This window comes from Guyanagaster necrorhizus, assembly GCF_019112545.1.
Source record: "Guyanagaster necrorhizus MCA 3950 unplaced genomic scaffold BT62scaffold_31, whole genome shotgun sequence".
In the NCBI taxonomy this organism is placed as follows: Eukaryota; Fungi; Basidiomycota; class Agaricomycetes; order Agaricales; family Physalacriaceae; genus Guyanagaster; species Guyanagaster necrorhizus.
The window spans coordinates 218,766-225,579 of NW_025064910.1; positions in this window are offsets into that span (position 1 = coordinate 218,766).

The window sequence follows — 6,814 nt, forward strand, 5'->3', positions numbered from 1 at the left end:
TCTGTTTCTAGAATCTCAAACTCATATTTCTCTATCTTGAGAAATAATTTGTGTTTCCTCATTAATTCTAGGATCTGTCAGACTAGTCATCAGTGCTCACCATAGTCCTTGAACATGATGAGGATGTTGTCCAAGTATATAGTAATCTTTCCAGTGGTGATGAGGTCTTTGAAGATATCATTCCTATGAGTTTGAACAGTCTGATTGGTTCTAAAGACCATCTTCTATTCATTACCTTTCTTGATCCTTATGTTGTTATATCTCTATCTGACATCCAGCTTGATATAATACTGAGTGCCTTATAACTTGTCCATAAGCTCTGAGATGAGTGAAAAAGGGTAACAATTTTTAATTGTCATTTTATTTAGTTTCTAGTAGTCTTAAACTGGTCAGAGTTTGCCATCCCTCTTTTTAATGAAAAAGAAGGGGGAGACTATAGAGGACTTGGATGGTCAGATTCATTTACTGAAGAGATTTTCATCCAGGAATTTATCAAGTTCCTGCTGTTCCAGATTTAAAAGAGGATAGGTCTTGCAATCTAAATTAGTATTAGCATTTAGAACCAATTCAATTGCATGATTCCATGGCTTTTGCTCTGGCAGCTTGTCAAAGCTTTTCTTGCTGAATAGGTCACAATAGTCTTGTGCCCATTCAGGTATCATCTCCTTAAAGGTCTTCTCCTTTTTTCTGGTGTTGGCCTTTGCAGCTAAGTCATTGGCATAATGTATTGCATAGTTATGCATTTCTCTTTTCAAGTCAACTGCAAGGATGGTTTCACTGTCTTCCATCTTCTTATTTCATTTATCTTTGGGATCCTCATCTGACAATTTAAAAGAGAGTTTGTGACATCAACTTCTAGCAAATATAATTTATCCAGTCTTCCAGTTGACAAGTGGATTGTGCTGAATAAGCCAGTCATGACCAAGGAATACTTCTTTTATTCTGAGATCTGTGACTGCTAAGTGTTAGACATAGAAATAGTATAATATGCATATGTTTGCTTACCTATTTGATATTCCTTCCTTTTTCAGCATGTCACACCGTTCTGCACATCTCAGCTTTCAACCATAATGCTGAGATGTGAGTACCTCCTATACATATCTATCCTTGACTGTATTTACTTATTATCTATGTAGTAATGTTATGATGTTTTATTCTAGATAAATAACATAGCTTTCAACCATAATGCTGAGATTAACATTATGACATTTTATTCTAGCATCTGTTCTCTTCTGAAAACTTTTTCCTCATTCACCACATTCATGCTCCTATCTTGTTAACTCCAACAGGTTATAGGTCCTGCTACCAGCATGTCCATGACAACTGAAATAAAGCTAGTTAGCACAACAAAGCTTGCAGATGATGAATCAAACTGGATAGCATTTTCAGAGAAGCTCACCACCAAGTTCCTGGACAAGAGCCTTAGCCAGCATCTCCAAGAAACAGCTCACATACCTCTGCACTCTGTCAAGCACAAGAGAAACTTCTAATAGTCCTCCAATACTGCATTTTCACATTCACTCTCAGATGATGATCTAGACAAGCTGGAGGATAAGCTGGAGGAATATGAGCAGAAAGAGACAAAAATGCATAATATCATTTATGAAGCCATTTCTGACTCTATCTTCAATGAGATCAAAGGCAAGGCAACAGCTGCCCTCATCTGGAGGAAGCTCATCACTGTCATGACTAGCAAGAGTGATCTCATATGAGAGCATCTTCTTATTCAGCTTGGAAATATGGCATGTCCTGATGAAAGCAATATGCATGAACATCTTGCTGAGATGAAAGTTCTTCATGAATGAATCAAAGGGATGGGTCTAAAGATTGAAGACAATCAGTACACTTTAATGATCCAAAAATCACTTCCACCTTCCTATGATCATATTCATCACATCCTCTCTGCTGCTAGCAAGTTCACTAGAAAGACTCTGATATCAGACATCCTAGTTACAGCCCTGCATGAAGAATAGGATGAGGAGATTGCATCAAAGGCCACTGCTGAAAATGTAGCAATGTCTGCTCAATAACAGAGCAAAGGAAAGGGCCAGAACTCTGGAGAGAAGTCAAAGAAAAGACCTGATTGATCTCATTTCAAATGCACAAACCCAGCATGTGGTAAAACTGGCCACCTCATTGCAGATTGTTAGTGCTTAGATAGTAGAAAGGCAGGACAAGGCTCAGCTTTGAAAAAGAACAAGGCTAAGGAGAAGGAAAAGACAAAAGAGTCAGCATCTGCAGCTATCAATGAAAGTGATGATGAACATGTTATCATCATTGTAGCTGATGACAATGATCACAAGAATGTGGTATTAATATACACATCTGACTATAAAGCTGAAGGTGATGCCTATACAGCAAAAAGGGAGAATGTTATGGTATTAGCAGATTGTGGAGCATTAAAAACATACTCACCTGAACATCAGAGGTTCAAAAACTATGCTAAAATCAAACTGAAGTCCATCAAAGCTGCAAATGGCCAAGTTTTCTATGTGATAGGAAAAGAGGATCTTTGACTACCACTTCCTATGGGAAAGGGACAGAAACCCACTATCACAAGTTTTCAAAATGCATATTATGCACCAAAAATAGCCTACACTCTTATATCACTCTCACAAGTCAGTCATACTGGATTTCCCATTCATATTGAACTCTCTGACCATACCATATACATCCACACACCATGGCCAGATGCTAAGATCATTGCAAAAATCCCCAAAGCTAGTGGCTTATCCATAATCTCAATCTCAAATGCACAGCAAACTATAGCAGCCAAACCAGATGTCACTATGGCAGCAGATAAGCTCAAGGTGAACATCACTGAGCTACATAATATTTGTGCTCACTGAAGTCACACTACTCTTCACTGCATGTACATTGATGGCCATATTGAAGGAATTGAGCTTGATCTTAACTTCAAACCAGAATTCTGTGAGACCTATGTAAAGGCCAAAGCAAAGCACAAGCCATTTCCAAAATAAGGCCAATATAAATATATCAACAATAGCAGTGACAAGGTTGTTGGAGACCTGATGGGCCTGATGTCTGTGGCATCACTAGAGGAAGCCCACTATGCCTGCACATTCTATGACCTACACACTCATGAATCAAAATCTGAATACTTATTAAAGAAATTGAATACCTTTGAGTTATATAAATGTTATGAGATATGAATCAAGGTTCAGTGAGACATAGAGGTCATCAAGATCCTTGGTATGGATTGAGGGGGAGAATTCACTAGCAAAGAGTTTGGTCAGCATCTCAAATTGAAGAGGACTGTTTGACACCTTAATATACATGATTCCCTACAGTCGAATGGGATTGCCAAACATTCAAATGGCTATTTGATGGACATGACTAGAGCCTTCTTAATCAGTTCAGGGTTACCAAAATACCTCTGGGCTGAAACTCACCAGCATGCTAAATGGATCTACAACCACACTTCAACAAAAGCAATACCATCAGAGAAAACCCCATTTGAGATGGCAACCAACAGAAAGCCTAATATCTTGGGTCTTTACCCTTAAGGATACCAATGCTGGATCCAAGTAAAGGCACCAGAGAAGCTTGGGAAGCATGCTATCAAAACTCACTTTGTAGGCATTGATACTGAAGCCAAAGGCTAGAGAGTTTACTGGCTCAAAAAGTGAAAAGTCAGCATTGAACATAATGTATACTTCAATAAGAATGACCTGACTCCAGAATCATTTGTAGTTGAGGGGGAGGATGAAAATACTGACTCTATTGTCCTAAAGTCATCAACCACTTCTAAACCCTTCAAAAACCTGCCAGATGAATCACTTACAGAAACTCATTTAGAGCATCCCAAATCTCCATTTACAGATATAGAATCTGATTCTATCCCTCAATCCAGCCACCCTAAGTGATCTGCAGCCCCAAAATCTGGTCAACTCACACCCTCAGACTTGTGCAAATGTCTCACTACAGCTGGAATTGCAGTAACAGCACTTGAAGATGAGTTAGAATCAGATGATGATGATAAACCAGACAGCTATTCACCAGTTGACTATGCCATAATGGTGGATGTCAAACCAGTAACTATGAAGAAGGCACTAAGTGATCCTGATGAAGGGGAATGGCATGAATCAATGCTTGCAGAGATAAGGCAGTGCAAGAAGAAGAAAGCATGAGAGGTGATGAAAAGAGAAGATGTTCCCACAGATGCAAATATCATAGATATAAGGTTTGTCTATCAGATCAAACAAAATGAAGCTGGTGAGCCTGAAAAGGCTAAGTCTCATTTTGTAGCCCAAGGATTCTCTCAGATCTAAGGCATTGACTACTTCGACATCTATGCCCCAGTTGTCTGTCTTTCCACTCTCCACATCCTACTCTCCATGGCTGCCTCTTGAAATGCAATTATAGACCAAGCCAATATCAAAAATGCATACCTGCATGCTGACATCACCAAGAAAATCTACATCAAGTTCCCAAACAGATATGAAGAATTCTTTACAATTCCAGAACACCTCAAAGATCAGAATATTTATGCCAAGCTGCACAAATATCTGTATGGCATAAAACAAGCAGGACATGGCTGGTATCAGACCCTAAAGGCAATGATGATCTCTCTAGGATTCATCATCAGCAATGCAGATGAGGCTGTTTTCTACCAGATCAAATCAGAGACCAAATATACCATTGTTGCAGTTGCCACAGATGATTTCACCATCATTGCAGACTCCTAAAATAAATCAGATTGATTCAAACAAGAAATAGGCTCACATTTTGAGCTAGTTGATCTTGGACCTATATATTGGCTCTTGGAGATGCATATCACTCAGGACTGGGAAAGGTGCACCATCAGCATTGGACAGCCAGCCTACATTGACCAGATTGCAAAATGATTTGGAGTTTAGGACATGGCACCATTTGTGATGCCAGTGGAAGCAAATCTTGATCTAAACCCAGATTCACCCTCCATATCCACAGAATCTGTTATGCTATGTGAAAAAGCACTCTATTGTGAGCTGCTAGGGTCCCTCATGTATGTCACAGTTGGATTCCATCCTGAAATCAGCTATTCGATATCAGTGTTATCACAATTTATGAAAGACCCACATTCAACTCACCTAAAAGCAGGATTCCAAGTCCTCTGTTATCTCAAGGGTATACATGATCAATGGCTTGTAATTGGTGGTCCTGGCATCAGTCCTAAGGGCTATCATGATGCAGCATATGCCAACCAGCCTGGATGAAAATCTATGTCTGGATTTGTCTTATTCATGGGTCAAGATGCTGTTATATGGACATCAAGAAAGCAACCAATTGTTACTGTCTCCACCAGTGAATCAGAATATGTTGGACTCACACCAGCATCAAAGAATATGATATAGCTTCACAAACTACTCTCAGAGCTCTCCATATTTGTTGCAAACCCTTCTATTTACTCAATAAACCCTACTATCCTCTTCTCTGATAGTCAAAATGCACTTTCTATTGCCAAGGATTCAGTATTCCATAAATAAACAAAGCATATTGGAGTTCAGTACTATTTCATTTGCCAAACCATCAACCAAGGCCACATCAAACTGATGTACTGCCCAACTGATAATATGGTTGCTGACATTCTCACAAAACCACTGGTCCATCCAAAATTCAAGAAGTTTATGGAGGCACTGGGCATCATATAAGTGAACCATTTACATTTTGAGAGGGAGTGTTAGACATAGAAATAGTACAATACACATACATTTGCTTATCTATTTGATATTCTTTCCTTTTTCAGCATGTCACACTGTTCTGCACATCTCAGCTTTCAACCATAATGCTGAGATTAACATTACAATGTTTTATCCTAGCATCCATTCTCTTCTGAAAACTTTTCCCTCATTCACCATATCCATGCTCCTACCTTGTTAACTCCAACACTAAGTTGATTTATTCTGAGTGATTTTCAATAGTTAGCCTTAGTTCAATAAATTCAATAATTAAACTGGCTTGATTCTTAGTTCTGTTGACATTGTATATAGGAATAGAGGCTGCTATGGCTCTGGTTGGTAAGCCATGCTTATCAATGAAGGCACAATTTATAGAGCTTCCAGTGCAGCTGCTGTCAATTAGAGCTGTTACTGTATGTGTAGAATGGTTTATAAAGATTTTGATCCAAGCTTTGGTGGTCAGATTCTGCTCTGGAGTCTTTGTCTGCCAAATATATTTTCAGGATCCTCTGAGTTTGTCAAGCCATTCTAAGACTTAGCATCATTCTGCCTTTCTCATCTCTTTGATTATCTTATCAGTTACTTTCTTGGCTTATATTCTATATACCCAATTCTTAAATACTGCTTTTGCCTCTTCTTCTGTCCTCACATCCTTGATAACACACTAAGTCCATTCAGTGTCAAAGGGCTTAAGCTATTTGATGGGGGTCTCTCCTCTTGTTTGGTCTATAGACAGTTGAGTTTTGGGTTTGAGCAATTCTTTTAGTGGTCTTATTGTAGTAGAATAGAGTATATTCAAATGCACTGATATATATATAGGTGTAACCACAGAGATACTATCAGTTTATCCAACAGCTATTTAAGACACACCACTAAGTTCTCTGGCTAATCCAGTGAAATTGCTCACTGATCAGCCCTATTTTTTATCTTTTTGATCTTCATTTCCCCTCTAAGTTTTTTATCTTCTTTCTGCAACTCAGCAATCTGCACCCTAATATCCTCATACATACATTTTTTCTTCAGACAATCTCTTGACAGATGCCTCTTCTGGCTATAATTGAAGCACTTGCCCTCTTTCTTGAGCCAATCAATATCTGTCAGTTTATGACTTCTGGTATACACAGTGCTAGTGC